At 42.3% G+C, this 25,009-nt stretch overlaps 1 protein-coding gene across 13 annotated transcripts in view; it reads left to right on the top strand.

Moving 5' to 3' along the window:
- Positions 1-25,009, top strand: part of SGCD (sarcoglycan delta) — a 358,597-nt gene that overhangs the window by 155,060 nt on the left and 178,528 nt on the right. Inside the window, exon 3 of one of the 13 annotated variants that reach the window (XM_046900442.1) lies at positions 17,426-17,522. The exons of 11 other annotated variants lie outside the window; for them this stretch is intronic. The gene's annotated coding sequence lies outside the window, so the exon portion shown is untranslated. Of the gene's footprint in view, positions 1-17,425; positions 17,523-23,432; positions 23,547-25,009 lie in introns of those variants that run through there. One more of the 13 variants, XM_015293905.4, reaches the window with a different exon arrangement.

Below are 25,009 nucleotides of genomic sequence, written 5' to 3'. Positions count from 1 at the left end.
GATAAATCTGCCTGGGGTCACCCTCAGTTGTGTTGTAGACTCTTTAGAGGCTGTAACTGAGTAAAGTAACTGTGGTTCTTAGGCACTCAGCCTAAGGCACTGCTGACACCAGATACAGGACAAGGTGGGACAAAGTTGGATGTTCTGGTTAACTACAAGGTTTTAGGAGAGGCCTCATCACAGGTGATTTGGAGTTGGGTGCTTTGCTTGCTCTTCCCTTCTGCAGGATTTAACGTCAGAACAGCGATTTGCTCTCTGGGGACAGATCTGGTGCAATCCTTGCTGCTTACTCCTAGTCAGGAGCAAAGCATGCTGCTCCCACTACTGGCCCCGCTTTTTAAATAAAAACTGCAAATCTGTTATTCGTGTATAAGAGAGAAATATTGGAGATAACAAAATAATTATAGTCCAAATACTTTATAATTCCCTACAGTGTGAAAATATATATATGGCACAGTAAATATACGTTCAATTTAAAATTAATTTGTGTAGTTACAATGAGGATGTTTTGGTAAAAGGTCATTTGCTGCTTTAACGGTTTAAATTCTAGTAGGTTATGAAAACCATGGATTGGGTGTCCAGTGAGTGCAGATCACTGTAGTCCCATTGAACTCCAAAGAGAATCCAGCTCAGCAGATACTGCTGTTCTTTCCTGTATTGTATTACGAAGTTCAACCTTCCCTGCTCAAAAACCAAACATAAAATGACAAAGAAGTCAGTGCTGTGGACGTCAGCAGCTCAACTATACCTGTTCAGGGTATCTTTCCTCCTTCCTCCAGCAAATTTCATTTTATCAGCAGAATTCTGAAATGGAAGATCTTCTAACTGGAAGTGCTGATGAGAAATGCTTAAGGCACTGCAGGAAGCTGCCCTTCAGCTGTCCCACATCCTTGTCTGAACCAGGCCAGCTCCCTCAGCACAGCATCTGCATGCCATGGTTCTGCTCCCTGTTCTGGTGGACTGTGAGGTGCCAGGACTGCAAGCATCATATATTGCATAATGGAGAATGAATGTGATAAAGAAATCAATTAGGCCAGGTTCTACTTGTTGCTTTTCAAGGCTTTCTGTCCTCCTTTCAGAATTTGGATGTACATCTGCCAAAAATCCATGTTGAAATGTTTTGCTTTCTGAATATGTCTTGAAGCAAGCACAATGTAATCCAGTACGTTCTGCCCTGCAGTGATGGCACCGCTCCTTCCAGTGCAGCATCTTCCAAGGGAAACCCAGCAAGTCTGATCTGTGTTAGGGCTGGGCTGCTGCAGAGTAAACCACAGGGAACTGCAACAAGAAACCTCAAGAGGGAAAAAAATATCCCACGTAGGCTGTATGGCTGGCTGTGAAAACGACTGTGTTCTCTAGATGTATAGTTTTTTACAAATGTGACTGTACCAAACACAAGTGAAGGTCATTACCTGGTTGAAGCTGTAAGGAAAGAGATGGCATGCACCTATCAGCTGTAGCACAATGAGCATGTGTCTTTCACCTTCCCTGGTGTCAGCCATAAAAGACTTATATAGCTGTCAGCCAAACCTGATACCTTTAGGTTAAACAAGAGAAGTTCATGCTTTTAGACTTTTGTTGCATAAATTATTGAGTTGCTTCAATAAATCCACGTGAATTCAGTAAGATACATAAGTATGGCATTGTCATAAGACACATTAATGAGCCTTAAGCGTGCATCTCATAAAGCAGATGTGGATTTACGGGTCAAGGTTAAAGGATCTTTTCCCTCTTCCCTGTTAGGATGTCTGAAAATGTCTCGCAGATAAATGCCTCTTTCTCAGACCCATGACTCAGACATGCAGGTTGGCTGTGCTGAGCTCTGCCCAGGACTGGCTGCCATTCTGGCCCTATGGAGCACCTTCCAACTTGATTCTCTCGTGGAAGGGTTACCACTGGATGTCCTGGGATACGAAATGCATAAGAACCATCGCACCAATCTGGATCATGTCCAAAGCCTTTTTTCTTTGGCTGTCACTGATAATGGATGCTGAAATATGAGCAGTAAACAGGATGGATGAAGCAATCCTTCCCAAGCCATATGCTCCTGCTTTCTGACAGTCTGTAGTTCACAAGGTTTCTCTGAGCCTGCAGTTGTATTTAGGCCACTGTGGATCTGCCCTCTAGAACTGTGTATAACTTCTTTTGAAGACACTGTACAGTTTTCAGTAGTACGTGAGCTTAGAAAATACCCAGTAGGGTGTTGGTTATGCTAATTGTCGCTGATTATATAATTTGAACCAGTTCAGTTTCCTTTTATAGTCAGAGATTTGATGTGGAAAGCAGGTAAGAAAAATGCAAGATTTTGCCATCTGCTCAAATCCAGGTCTATGTTTTCAGTACGTGGCTGTCCATTGCATTAATTGTCCCTTGTTGTATGCACAAAACGTAGCGGTATTGGCATACCTTTTTTTTGCTAATAGAAAATGTCATAGCTTAAGTACCATGTTCTAACTGCATTGGCCAGTTTCCATCCCAAGCATTAAGTTATTGTAATACTGTTTGGAAATCTCAGTGAATTGCTGACATGAGATTTGCCAGCTGCTGGAGGTACTGCAGTTCACCTCATGTCATGTACTAGCGTTTCTCTGTTGTTTGGGTAGGAGTAATACAAGGGCTGAATTGAAGCAGCATGCTTAAGCATCTAAAAATAGCAAACAGATTATTTTTATAATTAGAGCCGGGTTGGGAAGAAGCATTGCTAATTTGCATTGGGAAAGAGAGCGGAACAGGGGGGTTTGAACTCTCTTCCAAAGCTGCAGTGGTTTTAGTGTAAGCTAATGCTAGTTTTGGTGTAAGCCACACAAACTCCAGGAGAACTGGTATGTTCAACACTAAAATCAAATTTGGCAGAGCTGCATGAGAGGATAGGATGATTTACATCCAAACAACAGCAATTAAACTAGAGGTACAAATTACTCTATAATGAGACTGGGCTAGAGCTGTGTGTCAGCACATTAGACTTCTAGTTCACGTGTATTCATAAATCTTCTGTATAAAGGTTATAAAACACTTTTCACCAATATTTGTCTGCCTGAAAAATCTATGGAGCGTTAGCAACAGCTTGAAGCTATGAAGAGGAACCACTCAGCTTAATTTACATGTAAAACATATACAGTACAAGCTGCAAAAGAAACATCTCTTGATGTTTTCCCATGATATAAATATTTGATGTTGTTTAGATTTCTTTCCTGTTCTTTCATGGAGGGTTTTCCACTCAGTTGGAGTTGGGTGGGTATACATTGTCTGCCCAGTTTTATAACAGAATAATGGAGACTGATCAAAATGAACAGACTTAAAAATTAAATTTATTATCGGGAATGAGGTTGATAGATATTTTCTCTATGGGGAATACATTGCATTATTGGTTTCTTCAAAGTAAAAAAAAAAAAAAAAATACAGATATGGACTGTTAGAAGCTGTAAGGAGGTGAGTGCAGTTCCTGGCAATGTTTTTGTTTCATCAGTCGGAAATGAATTTGTTCAGCTAATTCTTGCTTTTGCTGATAGGAAGCAGTCGTGAAAGCCTCTGTATGCTGATGGGGCACACTGGCCTGTTGGTTCTTTATCCTGTAGCAGAGCAGGCTGCACAAAATGCTCTCAAGAGATATTTTTCTAAATGGAAAAGCGATCTTGGTTTTGTGTGTGTTTGAGATACTGAAAACCAGCTTTTCTGGACCCGATGGTCTGTCTGTCTTTAAACTTCTGTGGAAACGTGATCGATGTAATGGTTCAGGGCCCAATCCTGAGCTGAATGGGATCACAGTGTGGTTTACTGTGAAATTTGGTTGGAAGGGAACCAAAGAACTGGGGCTGTAGGATGAAATCCTCCTCACCTGCCTTAGGGGAGGGGATTTTTATGGACTACAGAATTATTTGTGTAACATTAGTAAGCATATTTGGTCCACTTCTCCTAGTACCACGTACCACCATTCATATAAAGCATTTCTAATTTGTGTCTTCTAGGGGAGAACGGCATAGTTATTGCCATGCTTTCCTTGGACCCAATCGTAACTCATTGAATTTTTGTGTATATCGTATTTATGCAGTGCACAGAAGAGGTAAATTCCTGGATGTGTGATGATGTCAAAATCAGTGTGCACAGAATGACTGTGCAGCCGTGCAATTCAAGTTCACAGATTCTGTCTGTTCTTGTAATATTATTCCAACATACTCATAAAAAACAAATCGCATTACAAGGAAATGCACATAAAAAGTGTTGGAAATTACTGGTGCCATATAGATCTAAATAATGATGATTCCAGTAACAAACATGTAACTAAATTTCTGACAGCAGTATTTTCACTACAGCAGAGTAACATTTTAACAGCATTCCTGATGGGCAGATGCAACAAAACAGGAAGTGAATCCGATGATGATAATAATTATCCTACTGCAGTATGCAGAAAAAGACTTCTTCCAGAACAACAAATAACCTGCTGGAAAATTTCTAAGAGCTCCCCATGCCTGCCTACATAATAATACAGTACTGCTTTGTGTGTACATAGCCTTTTTAAAGGCACTTTCATGTTAATTATCTAATTAGGCCTTACAGTTCTCTTTGAAAGTAACTAAGTATTATTATATCTATCTGAAAAGTAAAGGCTCGATGTCATTTCATCTTGTTAATATTATGCATATTGTCAGAGGGTTGGGTGGAAGCACAGGCACCTGAAATTCCCCATTAGGTAGCAGAGAAGACCAGGAATGTCCACGGCGTGATGTGACCCAGCTGAAGGATCAGTGGCACAAAATTTGGCAGGGAGAAGCATCTCTGACCTTCCTCCTCCTGCCAGCTGAGCAGTATCCAACCTAATTAGCTTGCTGCTCTGTTCACAGTATTTGGAATTTACTTGTGTAAACATTGGTGAAAGTACTGTATGTGGGGTTCTTGATCATGTTTGCAAATAAGTGTTAAAACAAGCAAACAAAACAACAACTCAAGAACAGAAGGCATTTGATGGAAGAAAGGAAATATGTTTTGTGGTTGCTAGATTGTATTGATGTCTCTATAATGGAGTAGTATCCAGCTGGCCCACAGGTGCAGTTCTGAAGGAGCATTGCACTGCAGGCAGTGTCAGTCTTTGACCTTGTGGCTCATTTTGGTGTAACTTCTGATTTGCCATGGAGGCAGGAAGGTCTTACAGGCAAAGTACTTGTAAGCCATGGGCTGTGAGCTACTGCTTACTGTAGGGAACCTGCTTTAGCTGGCAGTTTCGACTCAGTCATCTCTAGAGCTCCCTTCCAACCCCTGCAATTCTGTGATTCCTCTGATTTTGCTGCCCAGATTCAATAAATAATTCATTAAGTGGTTGTGGCTGAAAGTGAGGGTTTTCTTCTACACTTGCAATGGTTCAAACATCAGTTTTTATCTTTTTTAAGTCCTAACGCATAGCTAGTGAGTGACTTTGCTTGTCCAGTGGGAGCCATAGTGCTGGACATCTAAGCCCTCAATGCCTACAGAAAATATATAAGCAAATTAATCTGGTTGTGATTGGTGCAATCATGGCAGTGCCAGCAATAGACATGTGCCATCGTCAGCGGTGATGAAAACTGCATGTAAAAACTGCATTACAGGGAAATGGGCCATTTAGGTGGCACCACTTGAACCTGCCAAGAATCATCATCTTTTTTTCTTCCTTCACTGAACTGTTTCCCGTAAAGAAGTAGAGAATACTGCAGTGCTCTTTTTTTTTTTTTTTTATTTCAGAAAAATAAGTGAGTCTTAGGGGAGGGGCCTGTAGCTGTTATCAGTGTTTGCTCTTCCCTGAAGACTTCAAGGGAAGTATGTGCAAAGCTGAAAAGATAGCAGAGCTTTTCTGTTTCCTTTCAACTGTTTGCTGCAGGGGAAACCACATGGACTTCCTTCTTGTGTTGCCTCTTGTAATGATGTGCTGTACTATTGAGCTTCCAGGTCTAACTGACATGGATCAATTATTTGAGTTTGATGGGCCACCTGCTCGGGAAACTTCTGTAGTATTTGTAAAAGACCTGGCAGTGCTCTCCTGGCAGGAGGTACTTTTATATTCCTTCCTGTGGAAGTGCTTACCAGGTTGAATTATAAAATGAAACATTGCCATGCTGTCAATGGGATGTTACTTGGGTTTTCAAATACCACAGCATGGCTTTCTCAGCATGTGTGTGGTCCTGGGTAAATAATTAGGCTTAAATTATGTGAGAAAATGTGAGACTAAAATTACACTTTGCACATAAAGGCTTCTTTGTGTTAGAAACAATTATTTACATGTCAATACAGGATAATGCATATGGATTTTTGCAGGGTATCACCTAGACTGTATGGGTGGTAGTGTCAGCTGCAAGAGACATTTGTAGGTTGGAAACAACTCAGCCAGCTTTTGTCAACATGCTTCACTTGGGAAATATCTTAGCTCCTCCGCAGCAAACTGCTGTGCTGTTCACAAGCAATAGGGGAGCACCCTGTGCAGGCACCCGGCCACAGGCATTGCTCCATTACAGGCATCTACTCACCAGCTGTTGGACACAGAAGAGAAATGTGCTTCTTGCCCTTCAGCGTTCAGCCATGTAAGGGGCTGCTTTCTGACTCCTCCGAGTAACCTCATGTCTGGAACGCTCCCTTTGCAGGCGCCTTCCTGCGCGAGGCATGGTGGCAGGTTGGATAAAGTGCTGAGTGCTTCAGGTTGCCTCATTAAATAGAATATTTGTACTCGTGAATGTGTGACATAGGGGGGGGTTAGCCTTTAAAACACAGAAGTGGAAATATGCATGGTGTTCTGTTTTGTTTTTCAGCTTGTTGAGCTTCACTTCAAAGTGAAGAGGTGTACATAATGTGTATACTGCCGCTGGTTACTTCCTCTTTTCCTGTGACCAGATTGCTTTTTGGCTGTGCGGTGTTAAATCAGTGCAGACCCGAAACCGAGTTAGTATTCCTGACGTTTCATCAAAGCGCTGATTTGACAGCTCTTGACATTTGGATAGTGACTAAACTTGTTTTCCTGTTGATACCAAGTCGTCTGCAGTCATAGCAAAACACGGCTCCCAGACCTGACAGATCTTCCTTTGCGCAGAGAATGAAATGCTAACATTACAAGGTCGTTTGAAAGCTGTCACTGAGAAAAAGATTTTGCTCTTAACCCTTATCTGGGTCAGTACTTCCTTACGTTTCTGTGGTCTTTAGGAGAAGATATGAGAGCACTTTATAAATATTAGATAATATTGGATAATCTTTCTACTGAGGTTGACGAAGCAATATTTTCCTCATTCCATGCTTTAGTCTCAGAAGTTAAGTAACTTACCCAAAGATAGAGCTCCTGATAAAATGTATGGTGCTCCCAGATTGGCCTTCTGTACTGTGATCTTTATTAAAAGGATGTATTAACTGGTTCTACTGATGCAAGTTGAAATAGGATATAATTATACTTTATAAACAAGCTTGGGAACTGACAAGAGGGAGAGAAAATTATTAAGTTAGAGGACAGTGTGTAATTTTGCCAGGCTATAGCATTGGTGTTCAGCTGCTCTGCTCCCCTTGCCATTCTAACACTAGGGACTGAAAGAAGGTGTGCTCATGGTCCAGCGTAGTGTGGCAGCTAAGGTGAATTACAATCTCTTTGCATTGCCAAGTGGCCCCTTGTTGCCGTGTGCAGCCCTAACCCAGACACCAGCTCAGAGCCTGAGGGATGGTATTTCACGGTTGTGCTGCAGAACTCCTTGTGTCAGAGGCAGAAAAAGGTACCCAAGAGGCTGTCTTTATTAACCACGTGATACCAGTCTCACATAAAATCCTATACGTGATAGCAGTATTATGTATTCCCTGCTCTTCTGGCTTCACCTTAATCAGCTTCCTTATTGATGCTTGATTGGCAATTTTGTGATGTCAGGTGGAATTCAGCTCAGTGCTGGATTGTGGGCCTGGAGTGAATGGTTGTTCTCAGTAGGAACATATTCTTTTTGCTAATATATCACTTTTGCATCAGTGGTTCTCTGCATGGCTTCCTTGCTTTTGATTTCCTGTTTGCAATATCAGCTTTTCCAGACAAAATCAATGATGAGATGTATAATTAATTTTTACGTGTCTTAATTAAGTTTTCAGCTGCTCCAGTACTTTTCATTATCTTAGCGTGTTCTCCTCCTGCAACCAAATATTACAATGAAAAACGTGTTGATTAAATAAAATATTATTTAAAAAGTCCCCTGCAAGTTGTCAAACTAATTAAAGTTCAGGAATGCAAAGTGAAGATACCAGATATTGCACAAAGAAATGTCAGGTAGAGCAAGGCATTTAGCAGCTCTCAGGAGCCTACAGCAGCTTGGGGCAGATTGTGTCATTCTTACAGTGTCTTTTGTGCCATCTCATCATCTTTCTGATAGCTGTCTTGGTGAGCTGTTGGTCTCCAAAGCACTTTTGCAGGTCATTGTGAATTGAGATCATGCCAGAGGGACGGAGTGTACCTAGAGAAGAAGAATGAACAAAAGCTGACTGATTGGTGAAGCTCGATGATCTATAAGGTCTCTTCTAACCTAAGCCACTCTATGATTCTGTGAATCCTTCTTGGGGATTTTCCTTTTCTTGGGGAAATTGTGTTCCTGGGCTCTGGATGCTGGTCCTGGGTAGTGGGACAGGGCAGTCTTCAGCAGTCAGCACTCATGGCTCCCCAGTCAGGGCAGCAAGTGCTATTCACATAAGGCACCAAGCTGCAGCTTGCCCCACTAGATCATCACAAGGTGGAGTGACATTTGAAATCTTTCTTCAAGAACTGTGGTTGTAGGCTGAACTGAGAAAAGAAAAAGACCAAGTTCTGTCAAAACTGTAATATTTTTGCCAGCAATCACTCTTTTCTTGCTCTGGAAGACTTGAATTGGGAGAATCTTTCCAGTGTGTAGGCTGGACATCTCTGGTCATTGGGGAGCCACAAGCCAATAACTGATGAGTGAATACGTAAGCTGATGGATGTGCAAACTCAGAGAGGGTTAATGCTCAGATCAGCGAAGCCCAGGTAAAGAAAACAGGAATAATCATCCCCTCTTTGGCCAGTGTTATTCCAGTGCACATTACCAAAAGGGAACAAAAGAAGGTGGTGTATGGCTGTTTGCTGGGATGTTGGTATTGGACCTCATGCAGGAGGGAAAGAGGAATGTGAGGACAACACTGAGACCAATTCCATGATGTGCCATTTGTAGCAACATTACAACTCTAGCTTTGACTTCAGCTCTCATTTTCAGAACTTTTAAATGGACATAAAGTGCCATGCAGAATAAGCAGGATTCTCCATTCAAAAGAAGAGGTATAGTTTGAACAGTGATTTAAATAACTGTCCTTTCAGAAATGGCTATGCAACATGACCTGGGTGATTTACCTTGTAATGGCTTAAAGCCAACAGCATAATGAAATTGTGGGAAGAAAAAATTACTCAAGTACTCTTTCCCTTTTGCTATCTACTGATTTATTGGAAATGTCTTTCCACCAGATTATTTTCTTGTTAACCCACCTTCTGCCAGCATGCTTGGAAGGGAAAGCCAGGTGAAATATAGAGCAAATACTAAGAGATAAAGGAGGTTCAGCAAAAACCCAAACTTTTGTAATGGTATGCTTCTGCTCTTCTGATGTGGGCTGTTTAAGCCGTGGGTTAGTACCATAGTAATGCAGATATTCCTCCTTCTGGGACTCCTAGTGAATGTGGTCCATCTACTTTTTGTGATCAGGAACAAGAGTTTGGATCTCCATGTCTGAATTTCATGCATGCCTACATCTTCCTAAGGCTATGCAAGCACTTACAGTAGCAGAGATGATTAAAAATACAGGAATCCACTGCCATGTTGATGTGGCCTTGTGGTGCCTTATGGCTATAACCTCACAGATGGCCAAAGACGGGAAGGCGGGGAACGCAGTCCTGGCAGGGAGGCTTTGCTGTAGCCCACTTGCTGCCAGCTCACAATACAAAAGCCTTGCTACCTGCAGTTCTTTTTGCAAGAGACAGAAAATAAATTGCTGCTGTTGAACATTTTATTTGCACTTGAAGAATATTCATCCAGGGAGCAAAGGGAGCACCAGAGGAGAATGATTAGGGCTCATTTTTTTCTTAACAAGTCAGTAGGAAATAATGCCAGAATCAGGCACAGCAGAAGAGTTTTGACAACATGGAAATTCCACTTTGTGCACTGCCAACTAACTCCATCTCAGTGGGATTTCTCTCACCTTGAATCAACTGTAACTCCCAGCACTGTTGCAATTTCTTAATCAGTGGCTATTCAGAATGGCTTTTTTTTCGTATGAACCTTTCCATGGCAGAGATGGACTAGACGTGGTGGCTGAGGAGCTCTTGTTTCTGTCCTTCCGAGAGATCAGAAAGAGATGAATACTGCAGAATTTCAGTGTGGTGCTTTTGTTAGTTGTGATGTGTAAATACTTCTGGAAAGTGTCTTTACAGCAATTAAACAAACAAACAAAAAAAATGTTGATGTAAAGAGGTGTCATTGGTCTGAATGTGTTTGTATGGAAAACTGGATTCTTTCTATCTGTTACAGCTGATGAAGGATTTTCCTAGAAAGATATTAGGGACTAAAAGTCTAATGAAATTTGAGCAAGACTTGAGTGAGTTTAGTTACAGGAAGAAGTGAGCTGGTGGCTGAAATAACATGTGCATAGATAGTGATGTTTGTAAAATTGGAGCATTCTCTGGTCTCTCAAAACAGTTCGGTCCACCTCATTCTCTGCTGGTTTCAAACACTGCTGTGTCTGGCTCCCAGTTTCTGTGTGTACCTGTGCCCACAAGAGCAGATGGAGACCGTGTCTGTGGCACTGCACTGTCAGATTTTGTAGCTGCATCTATTTCTCCCTGCTTTGAGACTGAACCGGCATCTGCTGTTTACTTCTGGTGGACATCCAAAGGAAAATTGAAGGATATCAGCTTTGAGTTCTGAAAAGTATGTTTGCTAAAGACTGGGTCATGGTTGCTATTTCTTGGCATGGTTATGGTCTTCTATTGTAAAATTATACCTACATTTTAAAAATCTGTTCTGGCTTTTATTATGCACAGCTTAACAGCACAACTAGAATTTAATGTCCAACTGATTTCATGATTTTCTGCTCTGTTCTGAAGGCTGCGTGTTTGAAAATCCATAAAAACATACATAAAGCAAGTCCAAAACACCAGCTGAAACCTTTGCAAACAGACTTAAATATTCCAAGAGGCTGTAAATGTTGCCAAAGGAAACAAACCCAGAGACAAGAGCTGGTGATTGAGTAGAAGAACTCAAACAGCATCTAGAATTTCCCTGGCAGGAGTTAATGAACGATCTGAAGGTATATACAAAATGGGGGTTGGATCAGCAATTCGAGGAGGTTTAGGCAAAGAAGCAGTCCTGTGCAGCGGTCTTTGCGATTTCAAGACCGAGGCAGATTGGAGAAGCAATGAGATGACATGGAATTTGATACAAAATAAATTGGTTTTGTTGTTTTTTTCCCTTGCATAACAGAGTGGCTGCTTCTGAGAGAAGAGTAATGATAATTCTAAGTCTTGTAAATATAAGTTATGTCTCAGGGTTGTTTGGAAGAGGAATCATAGAATCACTCAGGTTGGAAAGGACCTTAAAGATCATCGAGTCCAACCACGACCTAACCACACTACCCTTTTTTCTGATGCCTTGCAAATTAGAAGAAGAAACGATAAATATTTCCATTCACAAATGCTCTAAAGTCCATAGTCAGAAAAAAAGGAAAAGCAGAACAACTTGCTAAAAAAAGGCCTGTGGCTATGAACACCAACTTTATCTTTGTTGCATTCTCTGTTTCATTTGGCTTTTTTTCTTGCTACTTCCACTGCTGTCTGGTAGGTGGCATTAGTGTATAACGAATTTCTTAATTTCTTTTCTTATTGGAGGTGTTTTATTTTCATCCAGTTTACAGATAATAATGATGTCGTATTCATTTTGAGCAGTTCCAAGGCATTTATTTTCTTGGTGTTTTGGTTATGTTTTGACTAAATGCTTGTATCACTCAACATGCCTTTTTTCCCCTCCTCGTGCCATATAATCATTATATCTCCTACATGGCATCAATCACTTGCAAAGAAAACAAACTTGATGTCTTAGGCTGACTCTGAATTTTGAAGCTCTGTTACATTCTGCATTGTTTATATGCAGTACCATATCAATTCCAAGTTCTTTTGACTTAGAAATGAGGACAGTACTCTGAAGGAAGAAAAATTTCTCACACAGAAAAGATTCTGTGTTCAGAGTAGTAAATGGAGGTTCTTACGTATGGAGGTGAAGACATTTTAGGCTGCTCTGCAGTGGCAGTGGAAAAAAGCTTCATAAATATCCTTTCTGTTTTATTATACACGTAAGCATTCTTAGCTAATTTCAGTGACAGCTTTTGTGCTTTCCCATGGAAGTTAATAGGGCTTCCATAACAGAAGTGCTATTTTGCGTAGGAAAACAGGCAATTATTTCTGCCTGTCTCCTCCTCCTAGCGATGTTGGGTTTTTTAATCTGGATAAGGGGATGGAAATTTCATCAACAGGTGAATTATGGCAGTCAGGATTATGAGTCTACCAGTAGCTTTAGTTTCATCAGTGCTCTCTAGGTAAGAAGTCTTTTTTGCTGAGGTGTGCATATTCACTCTTGCCTTTAGCTTCATAATGCAGCTAATATTTTGAGCAAATTTTCACAAGTGCTGGCTGAAGATATTTGGAACAATGGGCAGCATTATTACCCCTCACCCCCACCTTTGTTCCACTGTGAAAATAAGACTTCTTCCTTTCATAATAGACAGCCTTCCCCATGCTGAGCTTTGAACCAAAATCCCTGATTCCATCATCAGTTACTTTTCAGAACATGTCAAAGCCCATAAGGTCAACATCCCTGGAGGATTTTATGAAAAGGGTAGATAGATCACTGAATGTGTCATGATTGGTGGGCATGATGGGGATGGGTTGATGGTTGGGCTTGGTGAGCTTTGAGTTTTTCTCCATTTATGTTTCTACGAACAGTAATAGAAGGGAAAACTGGAGTGTTAGGGAACTATTTTGTGGAGAATTAATGATTTTAAATATTTCTCAAGAAGTATCTGTTGATGGAAGATGACCCTTGCCAGATCAGATGTGCTTGATAGCAAAGCAGTAAAATGATACAGATATCTTTGAGATTAATTTAGTATTAAGAGCGCATAGATGCCAAACATGCTAAGTGGCAGATTTTGTTGAATCTTTCTAATTATGTGTAAATCATTACCATAATTTTCTTGTATTTTCAACCACATTTTCTTGAGAGTGAAGTAGTTAAGAAAATTGTAAAGAGATGCCAGTTGTGACAGATTGTATCATTAAGGACTCTTTGGGTTTGACTAAGTATAGGAATGCAAATGGTTTAGAATAGATGGGGCTAAACTCTCTCTAGGTCTTGGTGTAAGACATGCTATGCTCCTTGATAGGAGCCAGGTGTTACTCTGCCTCAGAAAGGCTGGTTTAGTAAATGCCTTGATTCCGGTGCTGAAGCAAGTTCGGGGTTCGGTGCATCACCACCAACTGGTAGGGCCTGATTTTGGCCCAGTGACAATATCTCTTCATAAAGTGGTTAGATATCCTTTGCTGAGATGTATGAGGCTGAAGTATCACTTCAAGATTTCATCCACTGCGCAATTCAATGAATTAGCAGAAGACGGAACACATTCTGGTAGCCAGTTTTTTGTTGTTGTTATTTTTTTTAATATCTTCTAAAACATGTTGGTTTAAAGAGCACGTGTCTGAGAGATGTCTCAGTGTCTGCAAGCATCCCTTATTGCAAAATACATGGACAGCTTGAGTGTACAGAAGATGAGAAAAGTGTGTGGGTGTATTTCTATCCCTTTGCCTGCAACAACCTGTAACTTTCAGCATGAAGGTGTCATTTCTCTTAGGAAGACAGTAATGGGACTTTCTGAAATCTATCAAAGAAAGATGGACTAATTTCACATGGGGGTCGCCATCTGTCTGAAATAGAAGCAGACCTGCTGCACCGAGAGATTTACTTGATTCCTAAAGCTGGCAGATGGAAGTACCCCTGCTGGAGTTCCTCTGAATCTCCCTGGTTTGTTATTTCCTCACTCTTCTCTTCCATCTTTATGGTGGTCTTCTATTGTTATTTGCAGGCAGGTTCTTACAACTGTTATTGTGCCTTTCCTTGGCCTCTGTCATATCTTACACAGTTACCAAAGTACTGCAAAGTATCGTACTGTACTGTAGACTGCTATCGGGTATAAAAATAGCATACCTGTTGTAATGGAGAGCATTAAAATTCATAGACAGTAGCAGGGCTGCTTCTTGTGCTTTCTGGACAGGGCTGTTAACCTTTGAGAGATTTGCTGTGGAATTCCAGCTGAACGATAATAAAAATAGGTAAGTGAAAAGGGACCCTACTGTGGGAGAAGGTTTATGTGGTGGGATGGTAAATGCATAAATTCAGGGACTGCTCCATGCTCCCTGCGAACATACACGTTCCCCCACCTGCTGTCCTTTAAAGCCTAACTACCCGGATGATTTAGGCTAACAGAAATGCCCTGACTTGGCTGCTCCTTTTCAGGGAGATTGGTTTAACCTCTGCGTGGCAGCAGGGATGGAGACTTCTGTAACATGGCATGAAGTTGCTTCACATTTTCTGTGGTGGTGGTAAATAGCTGAAGGGGTGAAAGGAGGAAGATTTGCTCAGCGGCACTGATGGGAATGCAGGGCAGTGCTCTTTCATACCAGGGGCACATGCTCGCTTACTGGAGCAGCATGTTGAGAAACACTTAACCTCCGTCCTTCTCAGATAGGAGCTTTTGTTGCAGAATTGACATTTAACCTCACTGTAACAACACATTAAATGTTGCTTAAGTATCATCCTACTTGAATATATATATACATTTTCATACACAACTGGGGATAAGTGCCAGCACTCATTTCTCCTAATGCTGATCTTTTGTAAGGCGAGGAGTTACAAAAGCATTAAGTCTTTCATTAGATCGTCTTTGCATTTGGAAATGGGTTTTGTGCAGAAGGGATTTTTCATTTTCCCTATTTCTTGCCTTAGTGGAGGGAGGGTCTGCTACAGCTTGAGTACACCTCTAACCCCCAGAAATTGAGAGGCAGGACATTGCTGCCAATGAGAAAAGGCCACATGGGCACAACATCAAGTAAGCTCTTTTAATTACCAGTTAGTGACTGCATAGAGATAACCTCTAACTGCAGACCTATCTCTGAGTGACGGATAGCTTGAAAACTATGCTACTCTTTGAGAGGCACTCAGACAAACTTTCTCCTGTCATTTTGAGAGAAAAATGGGCAGGTAAAGTCTCTCAGATTTTAAAAAGGAACAACTCTTAAGTTCCTGACAGCTACTTTGCTCAAAAAATGTCTGAGAGCAAGATACAAAGCTTCTCTCTCTGCTTCTTTCCTTGCCCTCAGTCCCTTTGTGATTCTTATTGAACAGTATCAAGAAATCCAGCAGGGTATTTTTATCCTGAAAGAATGGAGAATTTAGGGCAGAAATGATGTTAACATTAATCATGGCAGTGACGAAACTTCACTCCAAAATATATGAATGAGACGAGATTTCCCCCCGTGTCCCCCTAAAGACAAAAAGATTCTGTTGCTGCCAAACTGTAGGGTACGTTCACTCACCTAAGAGAAAGAATCAAACAGTGAAGCAGTCATTTGTCTACCAGATAGAAATGAACGTTACAAGGTGAAAGTTGTTCCATACCTTCAGTTCTGCAGTGAAGATTTCTGCAGCACAGTTGGAGGATGCTCACAGGTAATCCAAGACATTAATTACAATCTTCTAGGAGGAAAAAAAGGTGCCAAGAACAGGTTCTCAGCTCTGCAGTGGAAAGGACAGGACATTTTTCTCTTCCTTTTGCCTTCCAAACATTTTGAGGCCATCCTTGGAGTGAGTTTTTGAGTCACCCAAAGATTTGGAAGGAGCAGCAGCCCTCGTTGACAGAGAGTGAGAACTAAGCCTTACCAGCTGCTGAATGAAATGGACATTTGGACAAGAACAGCAGACTAAGTGCAAATGATCTCATCAACTTTCTTAGACTTCACAGACCTTATGGCTACTCTTGAACCATAAGGGAAAAAAACCCAAGCCCAATCTTCAAGAAACTGGTCAGGTGTGGGGAGGCATAAGGAATCCTCTCAGAAATTAGGAGGTAATAGCTGTGGTGACAAAGTGATTTCCCAATCAAATGCCTTCTTATCCTTTGTGGCATTCTGCCAATGGCTTAAACTGAGATGCTGAGGTTGCTGGGCTGTTGGCTAGATTTCTGTAGATAACCCTGAGCCTGGATATTTTCTACAATGGCCTTATCATTGTCCTTGAAGTGAATATCCTCACAAATATGCCTCTACCATATTGAATTCTCTGGCAGAGTTTAAGGTCAGGCGTGATTACTGATAGACAAACATGCATTTATTTCTCAGACCATTGCTTTTTTCTTTCTTCCCTCTGGCTCACACATTCCACACAGTCACAGTTTAGCTTTATTTTCCTATTAATTTGCTTTTTAAAGCTTCCCCCTCATTCCCTGTTGAAACTCAAAATATGTGACTGTGTGTGCATTTATTTATGTGCAAGCATAATAATTTTTCACTCTGCTACATCCAAGTGTCTGCATACTGCCATGAGCAGTATGTATCTTATCACCTCCTGCAGGATATAAGCAAAGAGAAAGAATTTGCAAAATCTGGCCAGAGATTACTCATAATTTTGATTACTAGAGCTGTTGTCTCCTTGTTTTGTGTTCTAGTGTGGATGTTGTACACCAGGTTTGAGCCTTATGGTGAGTGGCTAATGTGATAGTATCTTAGCTTTGGCTCAGATATTACGTATGAAGTGGTGCCACGGAGGTTCAGGTTGAATATTAAGAAAAACTTCTCCAAAAGAGTGCTTGGGAGCTGGAAGAGGCTGCCCAGGGGAATGGTGATGTCACAGTCTTTGGAGCTTTTAAGAAACATGTAGATGGGGCACTGAGAGACATGGTTTAGTGGGCAGCATTGATGGTAGGTGGACGGTTGGAGCAGGTGATCTTTGAGATCTTTTCCAACCTTAATGACCCTGTGATTCTATGAAGACAACTGCTGGCCATCTCAGGGGGCTCATGCAGTCATGCAGAAGACTTAGTATCCAGACTGACCTTGCACAGCTCATTAAAACAGGTGGCAATGTCCAGAGTTGTTTATGTTCTAACAGTCTGCCTTCACAGTGTTCTGCAAGAGTCCTGCTAATTGCTTTGTAAAAGACAGGCTGGGTATGAGAATTGTTTTGTACAGCCAAATTCGGATGCATTCGGTGGTGTTAAACTTGGTGATGTATAATAGGACCTCTATTGAGCATCAAGCACTCTCTGCATTATGCAAGCAGCATGGTATAGACATTTTCCAAAAATCCTTACCACATCAGATATGAAAGAAAAACTGAAACTTTCCCCTCAGGTGGTGATCATAGATGGATAAAGAGAAGATTTGCCTTCGCTGGGGCACACATCTAACTGCAGCATAGAGAGAAGCTGTGTGCCTGAAAGAGCCAAAGGTGAGGCTGCTCAGATAAGAGTAATAAATTTGGATACCATTAACACTGTAATAGAAGAATAATTATTGGTCTGGTCAACTGCATATTTGCTCTTATGTCTGTATGAAATTAATCTTCATGGTTATTTTTAATGTGTTGCATTTCTTATGCCAGTCTCGCAGACAAAGGAGCAGCCAGGGAGATTGTACACCTTCACACGGCAGCACCCGTTCTGCTTCCTTGTCATGCTGCAAATGAAGAGGTTCTATTGTTTGTAGATGAAGACCTTTCTGATTATTGATAAATAACTTCTGGATGGGGAGTATGACACATGCTGGCTGGAAGAACAGGGCTCCGTAATAGTAATATTGCCTTGAAATTACAGCCCACGTAGTTTGAGAATGATTCAGGATAATTACATTAATGTTACCAGAGAAATGAAAAGGAACACTTTCCCATTGTACCTATTAACAAGCTCTACTGGCCTTAAATTATTTCTGAGAAGAGCCTGCAAATGGCTGAAATTATCAGAATAATTACAGTGGTGCTGGGGGGAGCTGGATGTGCTCCTGGCTGCAGCTCTGTGGCTGGTGAGTAAATACATATCTGCTTTCTGTAGAAAAAGGAACATGGCACAGAGCTCTCTGATTAGGTGCACTACAACCTGCAGATGGGCTCAGGGAGTTTGCAGGCCCTGGATCCTAGGGAGCAAATAGCCATTAGGAGTAGGTTGCTCTCAGTACAGGTGATACACATCGACCCCTACAACATCATGCGTGAGCCTGCTGTTATTCTGGCATAGTCGAAGCTTGTATTCCTAACCTGTTTGACCTCCTCACCTGAACTTTGTGTTTTGAGCCTTGTATAAGTGGCACTGACTGCTGACGACCTGTCCCTCAACTTGCCTATAAAATGATCATGAAATTGAGACTTTGGGGTTTGTTTTCGTCACTGTTGTACTGCTGTTTGGAGACTCCCACTGAGCAGAAGGGGTGAAATTCAGGACTCACATCTAAATAACCCAGTGTTGTGTGAAGCAAGGTTACTTCAGGGTTACCTCTACCATTAATGGAATTTCCCATCTATATGATGCTCAAGGAATCCTGAATGTCTGCCTCAGAGAGCAAGGCTATAAGGCATTAGCCCTCTCCATCTCTTTGCCTTTAGTTTCAAGGAATTAGATTTTGCATCTCATAACCAGTCCTACTGATAGAGCTTCTTTGCAAAAACGAGCCCATAGTTATCTCTGAAGACAGAGACGTGGGTGAGGATGCAGAGGCTGCAGGTCTGGCTCTTGCAGCTCACCGTTGTTTGCACAGTCTCCAGCTCAAGTTGCAGCAGGCTCCTAGCACACACACACACACACACACACACACGCTCGCACAAGTGCTTTTTCATTTTCTCCCATTTCCTTTTCACCTGTCCAGTGAGCCCATCTTGGCACTGTCTGTGATTACCTGATGACCCTTGTGCCTTCATTCAGTCACAGCTGCAGCCCTTCAGTAAGATTTTGTTCCCTACCATCAAATCAGACCTGCCATCCTATACACACACACACACAGAGAGAGAGAGAGAGAAAGGTTTTCTCCCTCTGACCATTCCTATGGTATAACTGCCACCACTACCTAAGCAAATTTGGGGATCACCTTTCTCCTCTCCATTTCTCATCACATTGCCCCATATCCCATCTGAGCACTCAGAGCTGGGCAAATCCACGGTGCGTGCCCATAGCTGCCTCCCTAGAGCTGCTGTTCCTGGCCCCAAATAGTTAACTTTCTAATTCATTAATTACCTTAATTCTGCATTTAAGGAAATGGAGCTCAAGTGAGTCTCAGCTTCTCCCTGTACACATGGGTACGCAGGAGATCTGTTACAGGCATCTGAGGCTGAGGATGGTTTAAAATGATAACTATTATGCGGATAATTTCCTTCAATTTAGAGTTTAAAGACATGCGAAGGTTTATATTTATTCTGTTGTGATATTTCAAGAGATTTAATGGATTAAAAAAGTCAGTTAGAGAAAAACCACGAATGAGGGATTGCTTAATTATCTCCTTCAGATACTTAAAATTTCATTTTGAGTTCTTCCTTCCCTCCAGGTGCACACATGGCTGTGTTTGTGTGCTGATGCTTTCTGTGTGTTTGCTTTGCCCTGATTTTCATAGGAAGGTGCTGGGAATGTTTTAGTGAGCCCCTGGAAATCCGCGTGGCATGAAAATCCCATGAGTTTTGATTTGTATGCAAACAGATATTATCAGTTAAACAGAATTAGTTATGTGTATTGCTAAGTCAACAGTAAGGATTAAATAACTTTCGGCTACATCTGGAATACGCTGTGGGTCAGGTATAAATGCTGGAGAAGGAGCTTTCCTCTTTCTGAACCCTTTTTGACAGCATCACAAATTGGTGTGACCAAATGTGTCTCCGGTCCACTTGAGGCCTGGCTCTGATCTCTTTGCATACCGAGTTTCCTAATGCTGAGTTGCTTAATGAGGAGTTTAGATGAATTACTTTAATTCCTCCTCACCTAAGGATTAGTGCAGGGGAGGTGGAAGCCAAAGAGCTAACAGTGGGCAGCTGCAGGGTACCCAGAGTGCCAACAGCTCAGCTCTGGTGGCACCTGGACCTGGTGCTGTAGGTAACATCCAATGGTTCCACTGCTGTGAAAAGGGGGAGAAAAGTGTGGTAGAGAACAGCGTGTCATAAAATCATAGAACATATCAGGTTAGAAGGGACCCATAGGGATCACTGAGTCTAACTCCTGGCTCCACACAGGGCCAGCCAAAGATCAGACCGTATGTCTGAGAGTGCTGTCTAGATGCTTCCTGAACTCTGGGGAACTTGGTGCTACGGCTGCTGCTCTGGGAACACAAAAATGGAGACGATGCTGTACAAGCTGTAAGTCTCACAGATTTCCTGGTGTAGAACTTCATGGATCTGCTGGGATGGATCTCCCTCACAAAATGAAGTTCCTATGCACTGCAGTACTCCAGCTGCAAAGATACTGGAGCTTTGGGGGGCTTAATTTGTTATTATCTTCCCAAGGAGCTCTAGTAGTTTATTTTTTAATCCTCATAATCCTGCCAGAACTGAGAAATAATAGCAGTTATGCAGACAGTACACTTGCAAGGTTGGTATATTTTTGGTGGCACCGGCAGTAACAGAAATGATAGCTCAATGATAGAAAAAAGAACAGTCCCTGAGCCACGGTTCTGATACTTGAAGCATCTTTAAACCCCATACCCAAATGAGAAAGAGATAAAACCAGCCTAGTCAAAATGGCTTAGCTCGAAGGAGTATTTTATGTGTTACTTGATGACAAAATAGTTAGACGTTAATGCAGTTTACAGTAAGACACCCTTAAGTTATCAGTGAGGTTAGTGTGATGCCTGACAGATTTAATGTAAATATTTATAGACTTGGCCTACTAATTATGCCAATGGAACAAATGCAGTATTAATGCTGTCACCTCCACATGTATCTACCTGCCAGCACGATACTAACTCGTATAAATATTCTGAAGTTGGTAAGTACAGCGCATAAACAGAGGAGATCATTTACATTTTTAATAAGGGATTAAGTTATCTCCAGCAGTAGTTTGCAGCCTGTGGTCCGCAGATGTCTGGGAGGATATTCCCCAGGAAGCTGTGAAAAATGACAGAAAAAGAGAGTTCTGTGCAGGGGACATAGAAATCCCTCACTGGGAGTTTATTAAAGGGGTATGCACCACCTTTGGCAAATATTTAGAGATCCACACTGAGAAAGATTTGAAAACCACCAACAGTCCATGTTTGTACAGATAAGCGATGAAGTTTGGAGTACTATATGCCATGTGGCAAATGATATGACTCTGAGTCCTGCCGGAGTCAGGCTGCCATAAGAAGCCCTGGACGACAAAGCAATGAAGCACGTGCTTAACTTAAAACAGACATCGACCCCTTGAAGTTCCTCCTGTCACCATATGTAACCAGTTTGCTGAACAAAGGCCATGGGGAAACTCAAGGCAGAAGTCAAGGGCTGCTCTGCTCGCATCTTGCAAATAGCTCTGCAGATGCCTGATTGTCTTGTACAACTGAAAACCTAGTTATGTGAATCTGCAGTTCGTAGTTTTCTATTTCAATTTATTTACAGTAAAGGACTCCGAAGGTTTCAGGCACTGGTGGTTTCAGCCGTTGCTGCCTGCCAAGCCAAAGAATATCATCATTACCATTGTAGTCTGTTTAGGAGGCTCTCTTTTAGCTGTGTTGATTGCTCTCCTGACCTGCAATCCAAGAGTCTGTGGTTTCTGTTCTGGCATAAATGGATTCCTCATGAGCTGTGCAATTAAATCTGAAATGCTCTTGCCACTGCTTGTGTATGTGTGGCTTGCATGCATGCCTTTTGCTTGGCTTATAGTCTTGCAAACTGAGGCAGAACGGTCATGTGGTTTCCTATTGTCATTTCTTCTGCAAAGCAGCATCTTGTTTGGTGTATATTCCCTCTGAAGTTGATGTAGTTCAGGTGCTAGTGCAGGTTGCCAGCACCCTAGCTGTGCACACTGCCAAGGCACATGGGTGATACCGCTGACCAGTGGGTGGCACTTTGCAGGAGTTAAGAGATGAGCGTTTCTTGGGTGCGGATCTCTCCTTCCTGCTGGATGGATGGCTCCTTGCTGTGACTTAATCCAAAGCTCATGGAAGGCAATGGGCTCTCTCTACTGCCTTTGGTGAGCTCTGGATCAGGCCACCCATAAGGCTCTCAATTATTTTCAATCTCAGCTGTGTTTGTCTCTTGTAAACACTTCATATGGACTCCGCACTTGTGTAAATCACAGAACAGAATAACCTGATAGAAGTGGAGTGCGCGGTTTTGAAAAGGAACATTAAGAGGGGAAAAAACACAACTCTCTCTCTTTAAACTGTCTCTTTTCTATATTGTTACCTTGACAACTCTGCTGCTGTGTTTCATCCTTGGTGGGACTTAGCTGTGGTGGAAGAAGGGGGACATCCATGTGTGTTTCCACATCTTCTCCAGCTCTGGTTTGCGGGTGCATTCTGAGCACAGGGCACCTCGAGCTGCAGAGCTCATGTTTGCTGCCTCGACCCATGGTGCTGCCTGGAAATGATTACAGATATTAAGTACTGGGACCCGTTCTGATGAAAGGTATAAGACTACATCTTCTATTTCTTTTCCTTAAGCCAACGCCAGAGTAATGTTAAAGCTCTTTAAAAAGAGATGCAAGGTGCTTAAAATATTTGTAAAGGGTTAGGACAGCTGAAAAGCAGAGAAGGATGTAAGTACTCAAAAATAGTTGTATTATTTTTAGTCTAAGCAGATACAGGAGCGTGTGTCAAGATTAGGATCCAGTCCTGATGTGCTGAACTCAGTCTAGAGATGCTAAAAATATGCTTTCTTTTCGCACAGTTTTTGGAAGAGACAGAGGCAAAGGTAAGAGGAGAGCGGTGGTGAACTGCAATTTTATTTCCTGTGTTTCCGTGCTTGCTGGGGTTGGGCAAAGCTGGCTGTTAACCTGGGCACACACAGCCACTGTTACCTGCAAAACGTGATGGGGTGGAATCTCTCCCAACCCCTTTTTTTCTCTTCCCAGAGAATATATTCCTAGCAGCATAGCATTTTTCTCCTTTTTATCAGAAATGGCTAGAATTTAACAGATGAGCTGCAAATGCAAGGCATGCAGAGTCCCGGGCTGAGTGCAGAAAGGGGTGTCTGTGTATGAATGTGTGCGCAGAGAAGGGGGCTTTTAATGCAAAACACATGTGTTTTCAATTGCTATCTGGAGCCAGACCAGTAGCTGTAACTTGGCCTGACAAAGCCTTATTGAAGTACAGACAGTGTGGTTTCAAAGCAGTTAGAAAAAGAACGGGAATGCTGTTCAGGAAATTCTTCAGGCATGGGCAGGGACTTGGCTGCAATTCTGCTGCTGGAAAATCTGACAGGGGCAGCTCATGAGCACAGGCCAGGCCTCGTGCAGCTCGGGAAGCAGCGCGGCATCTTCCTCCGATCCCCCAGCACAGCTCCAGGCTGTCAACTCCCACCGACAGAGAGGTAAGAGCCGCGGCGTTCCTTCCCGGAGCCGCCGGGTGCGTTCGCTGTGCTTTTGTGCTCGTACAACAGGCTTCCTGCTTTCAGAGCTTTGTTTGGAGAGAAAGTGGAGAGTGTGGAGCTGTGGCATATTTGCTGAAGGGTTGGAGGAGTTGGAGGCTGGGTGTTGGTTGCTGGCTAACTTTGCTTCAGGAGTGATCCTGCACAGCAGCTCTGGTGCTGCGCCTCTGGCGGGGTGAACGCTGTGCCAGAATCGTCCCTGACTTTTTCGCTTCGGGGAGAAAGTGTGGATTTAAGCTGAAGCCACTGGAAGGTTGGCTGCAAACCCTATGTCACTCTCAGATTTTACTGAGAAATGCTACTCCGTCATGACAAATGGAGTAAAATGTATCTGTAGTTGTTCAGTGGGTTGAAAACATGTTTGTCCGGGGGTTCTATGGCAATTGCTAACTCCATCACCTGGTACAGGCTGCAAGGAGAGGCAGTAGTTCAGCAACAGTCACTGCCTTGTGATTTCTGTGCATGTTACTTCTGTGTTTTATAAAGCACTAGCAAACTGTAGCAGGCAGCACAGTCAGAAACCACAGACAGCAGATTAGAAGGAATAGAGCATTAGTTTAGTGGCTGCAAACTCTCTTCTCATTTACGTTTCTTTTTCCGAATAACTTAAGAAACATGTATGATAAAGAACGCTCCCTGCTTTGGAGCTTGCCAGATTTAAGCAGTGCACTGTCTCATCCTTTTAGTTGCAGCATTAAAGCTCAGCTTGCCTTGGCAGAGATATCCACACCTTATATGGCAGGAGTTGGGTACGGTGTTTGTCAGGGCTGATGGAGGTGTTGGGAGCAGTTCACCGCTTGGAGCTTTGGAAACTTCCCTGCTTCTGCCAGTGCCTCTTGCTCAGATTTTCACAGCAGTGTTGATGTATTGAAAATGCACGTCTTTGGTTGTTAGGTAGTTTGGGTTTTTTTTGCAACAAGGAATGAGTTCAAGGCCATGCTGGATGGAGCCCTGGGCAACCTGATCTAGTGCTTGATCTAGCGGTTGGTATTGGAACTGGATGATCTTTTGAGGTCTCTTCCAACCCAACCCATTCTATGATTCTATGATATGAAATTTTAGAGTGGAACAGCACTAAGTGTTTCTGGTTGAGTTCATGGGAGAACATCTACAGTTTGCTTTTCCTGCACCCAGCAGGACTGTGTGTTCAACATTAAATAGTCATTCACTTTGGTGATCCAAAACATGCAGTGGCAAGGTGAGATTGGCCACCATCAGATCTGTGTGGGACGTACTTTCTCCTCAGCACATCCATAGCAAACTCTGCCTGGACACTGTGGCATTCAGTAGATTGGAATCATTGAAGGAAATAGTCTGCCCAATAGGAATAGTCTGCCCAAATGCAAACTTTCTGTGTGATGGAAGTGAAGGAGGAAAGAGGTTTGGGGCATCTTCTGGCCACTGCA

This window comes from Gallus gallus, chromosome 13 (genome assembly GCF_016699485.2).
Source record: "Gallus gallus isolate bGalGal1 chromosome 13, bGalGal1.mat.broiler.GRCg7b, whole genome shotgun sequence".
NCBI classification, from domain to species: domain Eukaryota; kingdom Metazoa; phylum Chordata; class Aves; order Galliformes; family Phasianidae; genus Gallus; species Gallus gallus.
This window is presented reverse-complemented; position numbering and strand designations above follow the sequence as displayed.